Source organism: Neofelis nebulosa, chromosome 5, assembly GCF_028018385.1.
Source record: "Neofelis nebulosa isolate mNeoNeb1 chromosome 5, mNeoNeb1.pri, whole genome shotgun sequence".
NCBI lineage: Eukaryota > Metazoa > Chordata > Mammalia > Carnivora > Felidae > Neofelis > Neofelis nebulosa.
Window position 1 is genome coordinate 25873608 of NC_080786.1, and position 20947 is coordinate 25894554.

General features: G+C 37.5%; 1 protein-coding gene and 1 pseudogene across 9 annotated transcripts in view; both read left to right on the plus strand.

Annotated features, from left to right (window-relative positions):
• ANKRD28 (ankyrin repeat domain 28) overlaps positions 1–20947 on the plus strand; it is a 198159-nt gene that overhangs the window by 90128 nt on the left and 87084 nt on the right. The gene's annotated exons all lie outside the window — the stretch shown is intronic.
• Positions 61–2736, plus strand: LOC131511802 (WW domain-binding protein 11-like; annotated as a pseudogene).

The following is a 20947-nucleotide window of genomic DNA, read 5'->3' on the forward strand; positions in this document are numbered from 1 at the left end:
CATGTTGCCAGAGCAGTGCCACATATGAACAAATCTAAATAGCTGATATATTGGTAATTGTGCATAAACCAAGGTACCTGTAATAATCAAAAAGAAGCCCAGAAGAGAGAATTAAAGAAGAACAAAAAACGGTGCATGATGGTACGGGCTGCAGTTTTAAGAATGAAGGATCCCAAACAGATTATTCGGGACATGGAGAAATTGGATGAAATGGAGCTTAACCCAGTGCAGCAAACAGTTAAATGAGAAGGTGTTGAAGATAAGTGTAAAAAGCTGCGTGAAACCTTTTAACATATTCTACAACTCTGTGGAAGAGAATCTGGATATTTACAAAGAATTGAGAAAGCTAGAAGTGGAGTATGAACAGAAGAGGGCTCAACCTAGCCAATATTTTGATGCTGTCAAGAATGCTCAGCATGTGGAAGTGGAGAGCATTTCCTTGCCAGATATGCCACATGCTCCTTCCAACATTCTGATCCAGGACATTCCACTTCCTGGTGCCCAGCCACACTCCATCCTTAAAACGTCCTCGCCTATGACCTTCAACGCAGGTAGTTTCTATATTTCCTCTTCTTGGACATGGTGTTCTATGTTTGCCCCCTGGCAGAAAACCTCCTGGTCCTCCCCCTGGTCCACCACCTCCTCAAGTCTTGCAAATGTATGGCTGTAAAGTAGGCTTTGCTCTAGATCTTTCCCCCTCATAGGTGGGATGAAGACATTTTATATAGTCCTGAACTTGCTCAACGGGGTCATGATGATGATGTTTCCAGCACCAGTGAAGATGATGGTATTCTGAGGACATGGATCAAGATAAGCATGATGACAGTACTGATGACAGTGACACTGATGGGTCAGATGGAGAAAGTGAAGGGGCTGAATTTGTGCACTGTGATGATAATGAAAGAGACAACAATGAAGAAAAAAAGTCAGGTCTGAGTGTAAGATTTGCACATATGCCTGGAAAATCAAGGAAGAAAAAGAACACAAAGGAGCTGACTCCTCTTCAAGCCATGATGCTTCAAATGGCAGGTCAGGAAGTCCCAGAGGAGGGACGAGCAGTAGAAGAAATTTCAGAGGATGATGATGAAGGTGATTCTGATGATTCAGAAGCGGAAAAGCAGTCACAAAAACAGCATAAAGAGGAATCTCTCTTTCTGATGGCACATTTCCTGCCGCTTCATAGCAGCAAGCTCCCACGCAGTCTGCTCCTCCTTCTCAGATACAAGCATCTCCCATGCCAGAACCACCTCCTCCTGGACCACCACCTGCTCCACCTTTACAGTCACCTGGACCACCTACTTGGCCTTCCTCCTGGACCACTTCCAGGAGCTCCTCCATTCCTGAGACCATCTGGAATGCCAGGGCTCCAAGGGCCTTTACCTCGACTTTTACCTCCAGGCCCACCACCAGGCTGGCCCCCTGGCCCTCCCTCAGGTCCACTTCCAAGTCTGCCTCCTGGCCCTCCTCTTCGGGGACCCCCACCAAGGCTACCTCCCCCTGCACCTCCAAGTATTCCTCCACCCCGTCCTGGCATGATGTGCTCACCTTTGGTGCCTCTACTTGGACCTGCCCCACCTGGGCTTTTCCCACCAGCTCCCTTGCTGAACCCGGGGGTTTTAAGTGCTCCACCCAACTTGATTCAGCAACCCAAGGCGGATGATACAAGCGCAGCCACCATTGAGAAGAAAGCCACAGCATCCATCAGTGCCAAGCCACGGATCACCAATCCCTAGGCGGAGATTACTTGATTTGTGCCCACTGCAATGAGGGTACATCAAGAGAATAAAGGGACCGCTGCTGCTCCCCAGAGAAAGTCAGAGGATGATTCTGCTGTGCCTCTTGCCAAAGCAGCCCCAAAATCTGGTCCATCTGTTCCCATTTCGGGGCAAACTAAGGATGATGTTTATGAAGCTTTCATGAAAGAAATGGAAGGGCTACTGTGACAGCTTTTTTATTTTTAATTTTTTTAAATGTTTATTTTTGAGAGACAGAGCACAAGTGGGGGAGGGGCAGAGAGTGAGGGAGACACAGAATCCCAAACAGGCTCCAGGCTCTGAGCTGTCAGCACAGAGCCCAACGCGGGGCTCGAACCCACAGACCGTGAGATCATGACCTGAGCTGAAGTCGGATGCTCAACCCACTGAGCCACCCAGGCGCCCCTGCTGTGACAGCTTTTAATGCCAGAATGGGTTTCTATTTGCATGTGTGGTTCATGGGGAAAGAGGCTCGTATTAAACTTAGTGAAAGAGCTGCCAGGGTATTTTTAAATCTCATTTCAAGAAATATCCTAAAATTTAGCCTTGTTCAGAATTTATTGCATATAAGAAAGAGTTATTTCATTCAGAATAGATTGGTTATTGAAGCCAGGCTGCTAACATCTATTCCCTTCTTACCACCATTTTCATCCCGTTTGTTTCCCTTCTCCAATTCTTTGGAAACATGGTCAGGGGATCTTTGTTACTTGTTTTGATTCTCTTCTTGTGTGCTATTGGCACTGGAGTAGAGATTTCCGAAAAAAGTTTATTTTACCCCATCTTGCCTTTTGTGTTTGACCTATTTTAATATTTTCTTGTAAATATTTTGTAATATTTTAGTAAAATGGGTTGCAATGTCATTTCCTATTACAAATCAAAATATGTGGGAAGAAATTGTACAGTTCTTTGATTAAAATTGTTTCCCACTGACCTAAACTTTGAGTGTTTCATGGAATAAATAAATAAATGTTTGACAAGAAAACAGCAACAGCAACAAAGTACCTGTAATAGCCAGAGTCAGATTTGGGAAAGGAAACAACTTCTCCCATCCCACCCAAATCATGTAGTCACAAAGAAAACATATTTTAATTACATAATCTTAAATTACCTAGGATGAAAGTGAGTGATTTAATTAATAATAGATTAATTACTAAATGAATAAACATTTTCCATAAAATTACAGTGACACATCTTGAGATATGTTTTTCCGTATCTTATTATAATTACTTGTTGTGTAAAACAGGTAAACAACATAAATATTTTAAACTAATAATGTACCATTGTTTTCTTTGGTAGTTTTTATACAGAACTAATGATTTGAATATTACTTACCACAGTGATTTAAATCATGTTCTCTTGTGCAAGCTCAATAAATTAATAATAAAGTTATTTTAGAATACATTTATCTCTGCATATGAGGAAAATATGATTTATAAAATGCTTTATGTCAAGTTTTTATCATTAGTTTGGAAGATAAATGAGGGTTTTGGGTTTTGTTTACATAGAAGCTAGATTACATTAATTTTTTTGTTTGGGTTTTTTAAGATTGCCTTACACAAATTTCTGTCAACATAATTTCCGTTTTTATTCTTAATTCCTTTGTAGACCCAAATTGGTGGTTGGGGGAAGGGCATGGGTGCAAGGGGTGAGTAGTTTTCTTTTTCAATTTTCAGGTGACTTTTTTTTCGTTTTCATTTTGAACGAATTTGTTCAAGAGAACAAAACTTGCCCAACCAACAAAGGAAGCTACTGTTGTTGTTCTTAAGCTGAAATACCATATTAGGTCCTGTGTCTTCTGCCAGGTTTTTATATGCTTTTCCTTTTAGTTCAGTTGTATTTTAATTGATATTTTAGACAAGTGATTGAACACTCATGTTCAATGTTTTTTCTCCTTTCTTTTAATCTTTTAAAAATTTAAAAATTTTAAAAAAGATTCTTTGAATCTTTTAAAAACCTTTAAAAAATCTTTTAAAAAACTTTTAATACTCAAAAATATGTAAAACAAATGTAGACTATAATGAATTATTTAAATGTAACCTCTACCCAGATCAAAAAAGACAATGTTGCTATTGCTACAAAAGCTGTCTTGGTGCCCACTTTATGATCAGAAGTATTTATTCCCATCCTGCAATGTAGGCATTACTATGACTTGTATAATAGTCTCTCTCTGTTTTCTTTTATAATTTTGCCATTTAATCTTTCCTCTCCAGGGGCGCCTGGGTGGCGCAGTCGGTTAAGCGTCCGACTTCAGCCAGGTCACGATCTCGCGGTCCGTGAGTTCGAGCCCCGCATCAGGCTCTGGGCTGATGGCTCGGAGCCTGGAGCCTGTTTCCGATTCTGTGTCTCCCTCTCTCTCTGTCCCTCCCCCGCTCATGCTCTGTCTCTCTCTGTCCCAAAAATAAATTAAAAAAAACGTTGAAAAGAAAAGAAAAAAAAAATTTAAATAATCTTTCCTCTCCAAACAATACAATTTAATTTTGCATATTTTTAAGTTAAATGAATCTTGCAACATATATTCTTTCGGATCTGGGTTCTTCTGCACGGTACTATCTTATTTCAAAACTTTACCCGTGTTATATGAACCTAAGATTATTCATAATATTCCGCTGAATGCATGCACCACAGTTTATCCATATTCTGCTATTGATAGATAGATAGTTGTTTCCAGCTTTTTGCCTATTATGAATAATGCAGCTATTCAGAAACGTGCCTGTGTTGCACATGAGCATGCATTTCTCTAGGATATATGCCCACTCAGAATTTCTGATATATAGGCTCTGCATACGTTCATTCAGCTTAAATGAGAATGCTGTATTAAGCAATTTATACTCCCATGAAAATTGTATGAGATTTCTTTTTGCTCCACATTTTTGGACTACATCCTTTTTGTTTTGTAGCCATTCTATTTGTTATGTAGTAGTTAGTGTGTCTCATTATTTGTACAAAGTTTGAGTTTTTTTTGATGACAATGTCAAATACCTTTTTATATGTTTGTTAGAGATTCACATAGCCTCTTTTATCAAATGCCTATTAAATCTCTTGCCCATTTTTCTTTTGAGTTCTTTCTTTGCTTATTAATTTACATTTCTTTATGTATGCAGAATATGAACCTTTTGTGAACTGTGTATGTTGCAGATGTCTTCTCCCAGTCCAGCTTGACTTTTCACTCTTGTGTCATTGAACATGAGGTCTTAATTTAATGCAGATTTTTCAGTATTTTCCTTTATGGTTAATGCTTTTGAGCTTTTTGTAAAAATGTTTATTTTTATTTTTGAGAGAGAGCAAGACAGAGCGTGAATGGGGGAGAGGCAGAGAGAGAGGGAGATAGAATCTAAAGCAGGCTCCAGGCTCTGATCTGTCAGTATAGAACCTGATGTGGGGCTTGAACTCAAGAACTGAACCACAAGATCATGACCTTAGCCGAAGTTGTACGCTTAACCAGCTGAGCCACCCAGGCGCCCCTTCATAGAAATTCTTGAAATCACACTGTGTAAGACCCCCATCCCCCAACTATGTTCTTTTCACTCAAAATTGCTCTGGCTGTTCTAGTGTCTTTGCCTTTCCATGTAAATTTTAGATCATTAATATCTAAAAGGAATCCTGCTGAGATTTTGAGTAAGATTACATTGAATCCATAGATCAAATTGACATCTTAGCAATAATGAGTCTTCTAATTCATGAACATGTTATCTCTATGTAGGTTTTCTGTAAGTCTTTAATGAGTATGTTACAGTGAACGTATACGGATCCTGCAAGTTTTTATTAGATTTATACCCAAGCATTTTTCTGGCTTTTCTTTCTTTCCTTCTTTCTTTCCTTCTTTTGTATTGTAAATGTAAAGTCTTTAACATTTTTAATTTCCAGTTAATTGCTAGTATGTGGAAATACATTTGCTTGTTGTATATTGACCTTGCATTCAGCAACTTTTATAAACTCATTTTTGGATTTTTTACAATAAATTTTCTTGGGATTTTCTCCATGAACAATATGTCATTTATAAATAGAGACAGTTTTATGTTTTCTTTCCCAATCTATATGCCTTTTGCTTCTTTTTATTCTTACTGACTTAGGACTACCAGTATGAGAATGAATAGGAATGACGAGAGTAGACATCCTTGCCTTGTTTCTGATCTTAGAAGGAAAACATTTACTCTTTCACCATTAAATAACTGGTATATTTCTCACGCCAGTTAGAGTCGCCAAAATGAACAAATCAGGAGACTATAGATGCTGGAGAGGATGTGGAGAAACGGGAACCCTCTTGCACTGTTGGTGGGAATGCAAATTGGTGCAGCCACTCTGGAAAACAGTGTGGAGGTTCCTCAGAAAATTAAAAATAGACCTACCCTATGACCCAGCAATAGCACTGCTAGGAATTTACCCAAGGGATACAAGAGTACTGATGCATAGGGGCACTTGTACCCCAATGTTTATAGCAGCACTCTCAACAATAGCCAAATTATGGAAAGAGCCTAAATGTCCATCAACTGATGAATGGATAAAGAAATTGTGGTTTATATACACAATGGAGTACTACATGGCAATGAGAAAGACCGAAATATGGCCCTTTGTAGCAATGTGGATGGAACTGGAGAGTGTGATGCTAAGTGAAATAAGCCATACAGAGAAAGACAGATACCATATGTTTTCACTCTTATGTGGATCCTGAGAAGCCTAACAGAAACCCATGGGGGAGGGGAAGGAGAAAAAAAAAAAAAAAAGAGGTTAGAGTGGGAGAGAGCCAAAGCATAAGAGACTCTTAAAAACTGAGAACAAACTGAGGGTTGATGGGAGGTGGGAGGGAGGGGAGGGTGGGTGATGGGTATTGAAGAGGGCACCTTTTGGGATGAGCACTGGGTGTTGTATGGAAACCAATTTGACAATAAATTTCATATATTGAAAAATAAATAAAAAAGAAAAAGTTTGCAGCACTCTCAACAATAACTAAATTATGGAAAGAGCCTAAATGTCCATCAACTGATGAATGGATAAAGAAATTGTGGTTTCTATACACAATGGAATACTACGTGGCAATGGGAAAGAATGAAATATGGGCTTTTGTAGCAACATGGATGGAACTGGAGAGTGTTACGCTAAGTGAAATAACTCATACAGAGAAGGACAGACTCCATATGTTTTCACTCCTATGTGGATCCTGAGAAACTTAACAGAAGACCATGAGGGAGGGGAAGAAAAAAAATGGTTAGAGAGGGAGGGAGCCAAAAACATAAGAGACTCCTAAAAACTGAGAACAAACTGAGGGTTTATGGAGGATGGGAGGGAGGGGAGGATGGGTGATGGGTATTGAGGAGGGCACCTGTTGGGATGAGCACTGGGTGTTGTATGGAAACCAATTTGACAATAAATTTCATGATAAAAAAAAAAAGGTTAAAAAAAATAACTCGTATATTTCAAGTTTAAGATTCCCCCCCCCTTTGATAGTAGCTGTAGAATCTGAAACTTACATGATTTTAAAGTTCTACTCTAAATTAAGGTTTAAGGTTATGAAATGTATAATTTACGAGTGTTGCATATTCAGATTACCTTTATTAAGTTGGAATATATGCTTAATTTAACAGTTAAATATCATGGTTATAGACAGTGTATGTGCATATATTTGTGACAGTCTAGATTTATTTTTCTTCAAGTTGTTACTGTATAAAATGTTACCACTGCTGTAGATTAATACTTAAAGTTGAGTGAGGGCATGTTTGGGTAGCCTCATTCAGGTATTTGCTTATTAATGGAGTGAAATGTCCTGTCACTCCAAGGCACTAATTTAGTTTTTTAAAAAGTTTGATCAAGAAGTGTGAGTAGTGAAGCTATTTGTTAGATGTATCTTACTTGTTTACTAGCCATAAACTGAAAGTGTTAGTAATTGGTTTAAATATATAAATCTTTCAGTTGCATGTATAGTCTTGTAGACAAGAATGGTATTTTTATGCTAAAATGATTTGTCTTATGGTAGGTTCACCTGTGTTCTGATTCTTTTCTAAGAAATGAAAATCTCTCACTCTTTTTCCCAGACTTTGTAAGTATCACCTACTTGTAACTAACCCAAATAGAGAGCTGTAGAAAAGAATATTAAGATTGCCATATTGTGAAAAAATTTTCTAGAGTGGGACCATACTTCTACAGTTACGTAAGGGTGAGGAATCCCTTGTTACTGGTATGATTTTTAAAAATACATTATTTTCCAGAATCTAACGTATGTTCAGATATTTAGAGATAAATACATGCACATGAAAAATGACTGGTTGCTTACATCACTGTTGCTGTTAACTTATTTAAACTCCAAGGAAGTGAAGAGGTCCAGAATGTAAACAGCAAGAAGGACCTTGATCTTTAAATCAGGCAAACTAGACTCTAGTCTGTCTTTCAGTAGTTTAGCCTCTCCGAGCCCTGTTCTTCTGATTTGTAAAATGAGGTGACTGAACTTGCTCTCTAGGGCTATTTCTATCCCTAATATATTACTTTGACAACGCATTAAACTATTATATTTGCTTTCTAAATTATATCATTTAAGTCTGGGTTATTTCACAACAATTTGGGGGGAACGGGAGGGTATTTCAGCAGATTTAGTTAAGAATCAGGTTAATGGTTCCTTTTTTCTTCTGTTACCCTTTTCAGTGAGTGGTAACAATATTGATTTGAATATTTTCTCTAGGTGTCTTTCTTGTTCTACTTTTCTTACACACATCAAAGGCTATATAACAATCACAAAGTGGCAGAAACTTTGACTATTTTGTTAGTGCCCATTTGTTTCCCATTTTCCTCTAATGAGCAGAGCTCTGATTTTGTTTGGGCATTTGATCCCCCATGTCACTGGAAAATGATCCCCTTCCTACCTCCAGGGTGTCATAATCAAGTGGTTGATGTAGGCATAGCAGGTGACACAAGACTGGACAATGAGAAGTGAGAGAAAGTTACATGGATGCCTTTGGGGCAGTTTCCTCACTGATTAAAAATAGACATAAAGGACACTTCCGGTTTCTAGTTCCATATGTAAGAAACTTGGAAGTTGCCACTCTGTTCTAACAAGTACAAAGCTAAACAGACTGAAAATTTAACAGCTCTTCTTGGGTCCATAACAGCCCTTCTTGTGACCCAGGGCAAACCACTGCCCCTAAGATCAGATAGACACAAACGAACATAGAAAGCTGAGGCTTGAAGAGCAGACTCGTGAGTAGCAACTGCTCAGGAATCAGTGCTGGGAAGGAAAAACTGAACTTTAATTGACAGATTGCTGAGGGTTCAGTGTGGATAATTCTGAGAGTTGAAAACACCAGGGGATCCAGTCACAGGCCACCACAGTATTGTAAGGTTTACCTCCAGGAGCCGAATGAGGTTCTCACAGTAAATATCAGAGAAAACCCCTCACGCTTCTAGCAGGGGCCCGGGGTGGGGGGGTGGGGAGCATTTTGAAATATGACAGAGCATTCCATCCTTTTTTATTTTTTAATGTTTTCTTTATTTTTGAAAGAGTGCAAACCAGGGAGGGGCAAAGAGAGAGGGACAGAGTATCTGAAGTGGGCTCTGCGCTGATAGCAGCAAGCCTGATGTGGGGCTTGAACTCATAAACTGTGAGATCATGACCTGAGCTGAAGTTGGATGCTCAACTGACTGAGCCATGCAGGTGCCCCCAGAGCACTCTGTTCTTAACAAGGCCTGCCCTCTGGGGGAGACTAGTTAACCAGAGGCTGACTGACTCTGGAGGAAAGGAAATACCCAACTCCAGCCCCCTCTAGCCATTCTGTCCCACCTGGAGGCAGGGGAGGGTGGCTGGGAAACACTTGTGAAGTTCACAGACCAGAGGTATAAGCTCACTAAATAAAAAACCTAATCATAGGACACTTCCCCTCCCCTCACACCTCACAACACATTAATTATGAAAGGCCTATTTACAGTGGTGCCTTTTACCCAGTACATCATGTCTGGTTATCAAGAAAAAATTAGAAGATATATAAAAGTCAAAAAGCACAGTTTGAAGAGAGATGGAAATCCTAAGAAAGAACCAAAAGGAAATGCTAGAGATCAAAAACAGTAAAAGATTAAAAAAAAAAAAAAAAAAAAAGTTTTTGTTGAACTTCTTAAATAGACTGGACATAGCTGAAGAAAAATCTCAGAAACCATACAAGCAAGAAGAGAGTGGAGTGAAATATTTAAAAAGGTAAAGGAGAATGGTGCCTGGGTGGCTCAGTCAGTTAAGCATCTGACTCTTGATTTTCGCTCAGGTCATGATCTCATGGTTTGTGGGTTTGAGCCCTGTGTCGGGCTCTGCACTGACAGCGTGGGGCCTGCTTGGGATTCTATGTCTTGCTCTCTATCTGCCCCTCCCCCTGCGCTCACTAGCTCTCTCTCATAAATGAATGAGTGAATGAATGAATACATAAGTGAAATAAAAAGGTAAAGGAGAATAAAGATTTTCTTAAGCAAATAAAAATTAAAGAAGTTTGTTACTGGTAGACCTGCCTTGTAAGAAATGTTAAATGAAGTTCTTACATGGAAGGAAAATAACACAGATCAAAAACTCAGATTTACATAAGGAAGAGAATTGAGTATGTCAAAGTAAAATGAAAATAGTTTTCTTATTTTTAATCTAATGTATAAGCTTGTTTAAAGTAACGTATTATGTGTGCTTATATATGTGTATATATATATCCTACGTATATACAACGTGTGTGTGTGTATATGCACATATATATTTTTTTCATTGTTTATACTTCTATGTAAGTGAAATGGATGACAGCAATGATACAAGGGACAGGAAGGAGAATTAGGATTAATTTGTTATTAATAAGACATTGCCTATTAAGTGGTATCGTGATATTTGAAAATAGATTTGGATTAGTTGTGAATTTCTGCTGTAAACTCTAGGGCAGCCATTAAAAAAATTATTTTTCAAGTATAACCAATATTCTGAGAAAAGAAAATGGAGTCATACTACAGGCTCAGTTAAAACCACAAAATGCAGAAAAAGAGTGAAGGATAAAAACAGGAACAAAAAATGAGGGAAACAAACAAAAATGTAGCAAATATAGTAGATAATAATCCATCTGTATCACTAATGCTCTGAGTATACCAGTTACAAGACAGAGATTGTCATTAGTGGATCATAAAACAAGACCCAATTATATGTTGTTTTTGAGAAACCTACTTTAAATAAAAAGAAATCTATAGATTAAAAGTAAATGGATGATGAAAAATACGCTAGCACTTATCAAAAGAAGGCAGGAGTAGCTATATATACTTCAGACAGAATAGACTTCAGAGCAAGGAAAGTTATCAGGGATAAAGAAGGGTGTTAAATAATAATAAAAGTGTCATTTCTTGAGAAAGAAATAACAAACTTTAATGTGTATGCACCTAACAGCAGAGTATCAAGTTATGGAGATAGTATAAACAGGAAGGGTTGGTGGGGGATGGAGATGAACAGGTAGAACACAGAGGATTTTTAGGGCAGTGAAAATACTCTAATAATATAATGATAGATAAGTGTCATCATGCATTTGTCCAAACCCATAGAATTTACATCATCAAGAGTGAAACCCAAGGTAAACTTTGGATGATTATGATGTGTCAGTGTGGGTCCATCACCTACACTGTACATTGTAACAAATGTATCACTCTATTAGGGGCCGTTGATAATGGTGGGTGCTTTGCACACCTGGAAGTAGGGAGTATATTGGAAATCTCTGTACTTTCCCTTCATTTTGCTGTGAATCTAAAACAATTGTCTCTTTTTTATATAGTTTTTTTCATGTTTATTTAAACATTTCTTTAATGTTTATTTATTGGGCGGGGGGGTGGGGGGGGAGAGGCGGGAGGGACAGAGAGAGGAGACACAGAATCTGAAGCAGGCTCCAGGCTCTGAGCTGTCAGCACAGAGCCTGATGCGAGGTTCGAACTCACAAACTGTGAGATTGTGACGTGAGCCGAAGTTGGTTGCTTAACTGACTGAGCCACCCAGGTGCCCCAACAATTATGTTAACTAAAAAAACATTTTTTTAATATAAAAAATAAGAGCACAAGAGAGGAAGAGATGGCTTTTTTCCCCCTGCTACTGGCTGTTGTTTGGGGTGAACTAGCTTGGATGAGCCTATACTTTGGTTATGTGGTTGTGGTTGGCAAAGTAGAAAGGTAGAATTTCTTACACCTGGTTGATGTCTTTGAGTTGCTAAATCAACCAGTTTTACCCCTGTCCTGTATAAGAGTAAATCTTATTTTTAAAGCATTTTTTAAAAATGCTTATTTTTTTTGAGAGAGAAAGAGTGTGAGCCGGGGAGGGGCACAGAGACAGGGAGAGAGAATCCCAAGCAGGTCTGTGCTGTGAGATCTGTGAGATCATGACCTAAGCCAAAATCAAGAGTTGGACACTTAACTGTCTGAGCCACCCAGATGCCCCTTAAACCATTTTTAGTTAGTGTTTTTCTGTACTTGGAAAGCTACATAGAATACAATTAAAGCACTAATTGTAAACATTAATTTTGTGTCCTGATAGTGCTGCTTTAAAAATCCCATTAATACAGAATTGAACTAAGAGAATAATTTTCTCCCTTTTCCTGCCTCTCTTTCTCCTTCCTTATCTCTTACTCCCCTTCCCTAGCTTCCCTAGAATATGTTGATTACAGTGTTCTTTGTAAAATAACTGAGGGGTCATGTAAAATCTCCTTGTCTACTATCATCCAAAGTGATTGTCACTGTCAAAAACTAAACTCTTGTAGTTACTTTACATTTTGAATTGTGCTTCTGTTTGACTTTAATTTTTATCTGTCTTAGGAGTTTTGACCATGAGTTTGATAAATTCAAGCTAGGAAATATTTATTAAACATCCATTGTATTGTTCTGGGTTTCTTAAAGATTGGATTACCTTTGTTGTAGTGAAGAGATTAGGATTTATGAAGAATCCCTTGCCATGTATAAGATATGTTATTTGAGATGAAATGTTTTTGTTTTTTAGTTTAACCAGAAGAATTAACTGATTCATTTATATTATTTGAAACATAGCTGATTATATTACATTGTTCATTGGTAAATTGTCTGGTAGAATTATTATTGCTAAATTTTCAGAAACTTAGGAGTTTAGACATACATACCTATGCAGCGTCTCTAGTATTTATATACATCCTGATCTCGATCTAGCTAATACAGCTTTTCTAAAGGGATGAAAAGAAAGGTAGTATTCTTTATTACCTGATTGTTCCTTAGCTATTCCTTTTCCTTTCTGTGTGACTATAGAAAGGGAATAGAGAAACGCATCATTTATAGGTTAGTGATAGTTCTGTCCTGTGTCTAAAAGTAATAAGCTAGATTTCAGCTTCCTTAAGGTGTGGGGAAACTCCACCTCCAGCCCAAATTGCTGAGCAGTTTACTTGGAGCAGTTTTGCTGCTTTCAAAGACTCTCAAGAGAAGCCACAGCTGGTCCAGCTTCGAATAGATAGGGATTGAATGGACTGCTTACATTTAGTTGTAGTTGTTAATTATAATTGTCAATAGAACATTTTAATGAAAAGCATGAGTTTGGAGGTAGTTTCCTCATCTTTAAAAATAATATTTAAACTATACAGTAAGTTTGCAAAGTAAAACAACTGTTTCAAGTGCTTTATGCAATGCCTACCACAAAATAAAGATCTGTAGGGTTGCCCTCATTTTCTGAGAAACTCTCCCCATTCCACATAGTTACTGTGATCAGTATGTTGATATTGTATTTTGTACATAAAATATAACTTCTTTACCTATTCTCGCTTGATTGATATATGAGTAGGATCTAACCAAAATAGAGTCAATCAGAATACTATTTTAGGATTTGGAATTAAAAAACTTCTCTTTGGACTACTGAAGTTCTAAGAGTAAATCTCAGGATCTGTATGGATGGGTTGTTTTTTTTGAACTATGAGGAAAAGTGTTGTTGGTGAAGGGGGGAAAAAAAAGCTGATACATGGAAAAACAGAGACAAAAAGTGGTCCTGAATGTGTAAAGTGCTTGATTTTAGTTCTTATGGTCTACCCATGCCCCTTCCTTACCTAAATTTTGTTTGTTTGATACCCAATTCCATGAGGCATTTCACTCTTTTTAATAAGTCCATTTTGCCTAAACTAGTTTAATTTAGATTTCTGTCACTTGCACCCAGTAATATCTAATACCTGTATTAAATAAATAGTAACTATTACGGGCAATTAGAGAACAAGACAATAATGTACTTAGTTGAAACACTTTTTATTTCAAGTTATATTAGTCTGCTAAATGCTAATGATTTTTCATGTCATAATCTGAAACTTTAAGGTTCCATAGAGGTTTTCATAATATTTCTTGGGAAAGAGCGATAGCATACATCTTAGAACTGGTTTTTAATTCATTTATGAAGAGTTGTCTGTACCCAGGAATTTGGATAGCCATCTCTTAGAGGCAGTTCTAGAATGTGCTTTGTTCTAGGACCCCAAAGTCAATTATAGAAATCTTCTACAACCTATAATACATTAGAATATCATGATTCATGGCAAATTTTCTTCATTAATATTTTAATTTATTTAAACCTCTCTAGTGCCTATGAGGTATATAACTTTGAGTCAAGTGCTATATGGGCATAAAATTAGACAACTTATTTTCTCTAGATATTTATTACCTAATAATGAAGCCATGACATAAACCCAAAATTGAACAATAACCAAAATGTCAGCTGTGTGGTACAGATGATAATGTCATAATAGGGAACACAGAGTGATTTGAGTGTACTTACATGGTCTTGAAGCCTTGGTAAAGGAGATAGAACTTGGGCTGTGAAGACTGGAAGGGATTTGGGTAGGGGAAAGACATTCTGGGCAAAGGGAACAAAGGTGAAAGATGACAATGTGCCATTACTCATTCTGTTAATAGAAATTAACTATTGTGGTTCCAGCTATAGGTTAGTGGCTTTTGAATATCAGGTTATAGAGGTAGAGTGGAGATGATTGGTGGTGGTCACAGTCACTACAGGGATTGAGCAGGGTAGCTAATGAATGTGAAATTGCCTTCCAGGTTTGATCTGCTAGCAGGTAAACCAGTTGGATCTCTACCGTGATTTGAGGATGAGAGGATAAGGTTGGAGGATAGTAGTGAATTTAAAAATAAAACATAATCAGGGCACCTGGGTGGCTTGGTCAGTTGAGCATCTGACTCTGATTTCAGCCCAGGTCATGGGATTGAGCCCTGCATCAGGCTCCACACTGAGTGTGGAATCTGCTTAAGATATTCTCTCTCTCTCTCTCCCTCTCTCCCTCTCCCTCTCCCTCTCCCTCTCTCCCTCCCTCCCTCCCTCCCTCCCTCCCTCCCTCCCTCTCCCTGATTGCACTCTGTCTCTCCCAAAATGAAATTTTAAAAACTAAAAAAGTAAATAAAACACAATGTAAGGATTGTTCCAAACAGCTGTAAGTATACAAAGTACCACTTATATACCAGAGTAAGCTAGAGTTTTATTTGAAGCAGCTACAGACATCCACCAGCACCCTACAGAACCGTATCCCAAGGCTGAGGTTCCTTGTGTGCAGTTTTGAGAACAGCCAGGCCTTATAACTTATTTATGAAAGGGTAAGACAAGATTGGATCTGATAAAGTCCTAGGTAAGTTCAGCTGAACTCTGTGGACCACAAACAGCATTGGAAGTTAATAGCTGACTACTATACATGGGAGTTTCAGTCTGATAGTACAGATAAAAGAGAAAGGGAAAAAAATTACTAAGAAAATTTTGATTAAAATTTGGTAAAAAAGTGAAGTCAGGCCACAGAATGTTTTGAAGGAGAATTATTAGTTTTAAGCAGACCATGGTGCTTAAAGCTCCCGTGCATAATGGAACATTACAAATAGAGGCTGTGTAAGAAGTTAGGAGCCCAACTGCCTGTATTTGAATGTTGATTCTGCCACTGCCACATGATCTTGAGTAAGTTCCTTAAACCTTCCTGTGCCTTGATTTCTTTATCTGTAGAATAAGGAAATACATTGGTTCCTTAACCCTGCAGGGTAAAGTGCTTAGGGCAGTCCTAGCAGAAAGTAAGCACTAGATAAGTGTTGATTGTTGAGATTTTTAGGATTACTATTCTTAAGAGGTTATAGCTAATATATATAAACACTTTCAGTTACTGGACAAGGGCAGAATTACAGAATTGAGTCCTTGCTATGAAAGTCGTGGTTGAATCCATGTAAGTGGATAAATTCTCACAGTCTCTAAGTATTTCTTGTACGAATGTTCTGTTTCACTTTCACTTTAGCATTTCTGACTTGTCACTTTTTGGTTTTCCTACCCTATATGTTTCCTCTCATTCCAACCTGATCCTGAAATCTGCTTTATATTAAAAGCTCCTACACAAAATATTGAGAATGTACAAGTACAGTTTTAGTTCCCAGATTTTACTTAAGATACTTCCCCTTAGATACAGTCCTTTTCCTGACCTGTGCTTGGGATCTACCATGGATTCCCTTCTTTCTCACAGCCTCATTCCCTAGGTTGTCCAATCTTGCTTGCCTATGTTTTATAGACTCCTTTTGGAGCTCACTATAACACAACATATAAACCAAAATATAATAGGATTTTTCTGAATACTTTTTTAAAACTTTAAAGAAATTATAGATACATCAGAAATTGCAGAAGTGGTACAGAGAGATCCTTTCTTTCCATCAACCAGATTCTTCAAATGTGGTGACATCATACTGTGCATTATTAAAACCAGGAAACTGATATTGGTACAATACAACTAATTACAGAATAGACTTCTCTTGGATTTCACCAGTTTTTTTGCATTCATTTATTTATTTTGCATTCATTTATTTGGCATCGTCTTTATGAATAATCGTATGACATTTTGTCACATGTGTAGATTTGTATAACTACCAACACGTTAAGATACAGTGAAGATAAGTTCTTCACTGTGAAGAACTCCTTCACGTTCCGATCACTTGCGTATCTCTCTTTTGTATGTACCAGCTCAGCATATTGGCCCAACCCCAAATTGTTAGCAATCCCTGATCTTCTTAACCCATCTGTTGTAGGCCATCTTCTTTCAGGATTATCGTTTGTAAGAGTTATAGGTATTTTTTGTTTGTTCTTATTTGGGGAGTGTGGGCAGTTAAGTTTTGGTTGCCCTAATCATGTGCACAAAATATTTTTTCTGAGTAGTTACATAAGAACTGTAAGAAAAGTGTACTTCAGAATATATGATCAAATCTATGTGATCAAAGTTAATATTTGTTGTTTGAGTCTAGTGTATATATTCAATAATTCTAGTTGGGATTATTTTAAGAATACTACACTGAGATGCAGTGGTTTCTTAAAAAACTGACTTCATATCTGAGAAACATTGTTTTTGTAATGTGTACCTGGTACTTGTGAAAATGCCTGGGATATTAAAATATTTTTAGGATTTTTAATAAATAGCTTTTCAGTTGGTATAAATGTTATTTTTAATTTTTTCCTTTTTTACTTTTTGAAACATGTACATGGTAATAACTCCAAACAATACCAAAGGCTACAAATAGTGAAAACTCTTTCTCACACTTTAAACCCTAGTCTGCCAGTTCCCGTTCACCCAGAGGTAATCACTCTATTAGTTTCTTGAGTATCCTTCCAAAGATATTTTATGCATAATCAAGCCAAAGTGGATGTAGAACCTTTTATCATACAATTGTTCTAAGCCTGCATTTTTTCATTTAACACTGTGCTTTAAAGACTTTTCCATTGATAAGGAACATTGAGGTCTGCTTGTTTTTTTAAATTGGGGGCATGGTGTGATATTAGGATTTATGATAAAAAGTATATATTTGGTCTCTGTTCCCATTTCTGGCAGTGAGCTCCTAAAAACCCTTGGAATTTCCTGTGAGAGAGCAATGAAAGATGTCTTTTTTATGTAAATGAAGTGACTTTTGGAAAGCTTAGAATGAGGGCTCCTTGCCAGTGGAGCCAACCTTGTGATTAGAGGGTGGGGACTCTCAGTCCCCCTTTCCCCCAGTACCACTGCCTCTGGGGAGTGGATTAAGCTTAGTTGCCAGCAGGTGTTGATGCAATCAGTCATGTCTACTAAGGAAACCTCCATAAAAGTCCCAAAGGAGGGGGTTTGGAGAACTTCCAGGTTGGTTGACCAGAAACCCTTACACCTGCCACTGTGCTGGACCTGAAACACTATCAGGATTAAAGTTCTTTGTTCAGCATCTCACTCTGTGTTTCTTTTCCATCTGGCTGTTGATTCGTACCCTCTAATGTCCTTGCAATGAACTGGCAGTCTAGTGAGAAAAACTGGTTTACTGAACCCTGTGAGCACTGTAGCAAGGAGGGTGTCAGGGGAACCTTTGATTAATAGCCATTTGGTTAGAAGAAGTACAGGTACACAACCTGGACTTGCTATTGGCATTTCAAGTGCAGGGGGAGGTCTTGTAAGACTGAACCTTTAGCCTATGGGATCTGATGCTCTCCCCTAGTCTGAGTTGAATGGTAACACCATTGTGTATTGGGGCTTTGCTTAGATGTGTGGAGGGAAAAAAACCTACACAATGAAACTGGATGTAGAACCCTTACGTGGTATTTCACTTTATGAATGTACAACTAGAAGTTCTCTCATCTGATAGCTTTTATAACTGGTAGTTAATAAGTTTGACAGAGGGAACTATAAAAAGTGATCTTTGAGCTTTTTATTGTAATAATGTTTACTTGACAGCCATCTTTTTTTTTTTTTTTTTTAATTGAGCCGAGGCTTTTTTGTTGACAACGTGGATTCTGCTGTTCATTGTTATCTTCCTTGTATAGACCCTGCCCCCAGTGCATTATCTGTAACCCATTTTGGGTTTCTTTAAGTGGTGTGAGAATTTAGACACTTAAGAATCAAACTTAGTTGGAGCCTGGGTGGCTCAGTCAGTTAAGCTTCTGACTCTGGATTTTGACTCAGGTCATGATCTCACTCTTTGTGGGATTGAGCCCCAGGTTAGGCTCCGCACTGACAGCATGGAACCTGGTTGGGATTCTCTCTCTCCCTCTCTCTACTCCTCCCCTGCTTGTTCTCTCTCTCTCTCTCTCTCTCTCTCTCTCTCTCTTTCTCTTTCTCTCTGTCTCTTTTTCTCAAAATAAATAAACATTAAAAAAAGAATCAAACTTAGGGCAAAACTGCCCATTTGTTGACTATTTGCCTTAGTGATTCATTTCTCAGCCACACCCAGTTCAGTAGCACTTTTTTTGATAGCTTACCTTTATTGAGTCTTTATGTGATATTCAGTCTAGTGATCATAGAAACAATTTGCTTTTCCCACTCCTATTTTATCAGCTTAAATAATACTTAAATTACATAGTTATGATTGCAATTTGGACGAACATTTGTGGTAACAAACACATCTTATCCTTGATAAATAGACACTGAGTGGTGGGAATAAAAGTGGTAACCTAATAGTCAAAATACACCGTGTGCCAGAGTCTTCATTAGTTTTACACAGGAAAACAGAGTATCGATTAATCATGTGAGTCAGTTAAATGAAGGTTGGTTAAGAGCTTCTTGTATTTCGTTTTAGATCGCCATTCGCCTGTTGGTGGGCATTTAAATTGTTTCCAGCATTTTGCTTCCTACAATAATCAATAAATATACTTAATCATTTTGTTTGCATATACGTAGGAATATCTTTATCTAAAAATTCCCTGAACTAGAATTAGTGTGTACAAGGGGATAGTCATTTTTTCATATTAGTAAATTTTGCTAGAGGGAAATCTTAAATATTGTGTAATTATCAATACTTAACTATCGTAAAGTAAAATATAGGTAGATTTATTTCTTTTAAAATTATCCAATGTGTTCCTTTTTTCCTTTAGTTTGATTTGTAGAGAGGAAAACTATGTTCACGAGTCATAAAATACATGAATAGTATTCAATGCATTGAGTCATAGAATTCCAGACATCTCTCACACATAAATGACTCACTTTGTGTGTGTGCTGTGTGTGTGGTTTATCCTTTGCAATAGATATGTTTCTCAATTTGAGTAAGTCTGATCATATTTAAACACTCTAGGGAAGTTTGCTATGTTAATGATTAATACTGAAAAGCCTTAAACCAAGGATCCTTTTATTAAAATGACTAAATTAGGACTCAGCTTTGAATAAAGTCTGAGATTTTAGTGGCTCTAATGTTGGTTATCAACAACTATTCAGTGATTTCTGTGCAAAGAATTCTGTTTGGTGGGGTATATACTGGAATAAAAAACATGATCTTGTGGAAATTAATTGTGGTTAGAGAGACATGAGCTCTTATCACTAAACAGTTTTAATAGCCACTGTACCAACCTCCCGTTACTGAAACATCTGTTAATACCTAAATGATAAAAAACAGTATCACACATGTATTAAAGTTATATGAAAAAGCCAATGAAGAGCAAGTGATAAATACACACATTTTTATAATACCTTTTTATATGCTACTGTTAAACCTTTTTTGGACTACCTATTAATATTTTTTCCATCTCTCTTTTGACTAGCAACTTTTTTCCTAATTTATTCTCAATTGTCCAATTATTCTTTCTTAAAGTATTTGGGGTATTGCCAAACTAGAAAATTATTGCATCATGAAATAAACTTTTTCTTTTTCTTAAAATTTGAAAGCTATCATATTCTAATAAGGTAAAAGACACCAAACCTCTTTAAGTGAGAAATTTATTGGGGCAGCTGGGCGGTTCAGTTGGTCGAACCTCCCAATTCATGATTGCAGCTCAGGTCATGATCCCAGCTTTTGTAGGATCAAGCCCTGCGTTGGGCTTGGCGCTGAGCATGGAGCCTGCTTAAGATTCTCTTTCTCCCTCTGCCCCTCTCCCCCACATGCATGTGCTCTCTCAAATAAATAGATAAATAAATAGGAAATTTATTTCTCCTAATAGTATAGGAGTTAGTGGTCCAGGTTTGTAGAGCAACTCTGTTCTATAGAAGATCATTCAACATCTAATTGCTTGATAGTCTTCTAGTATATTGGCCTAACCTCTGTAGAATCAAAGCTGGCTCAGTTTCACATCTGCCTTCCAGCCTGTGGGAAGTGGGAAAGTATTAGTCCTTCTCTAAGGTGGTTGTCTGCTAAATTAAAGATGACCTGAAAGTTGTGTCTTTACTTCCACCTTACATACCACACTGGTTCACACTAAGTAACAAAACCTAAAGGCAGACTAGGAGTATATTCTGTTACTGCATGGGTAAATAACCAGCTACGAC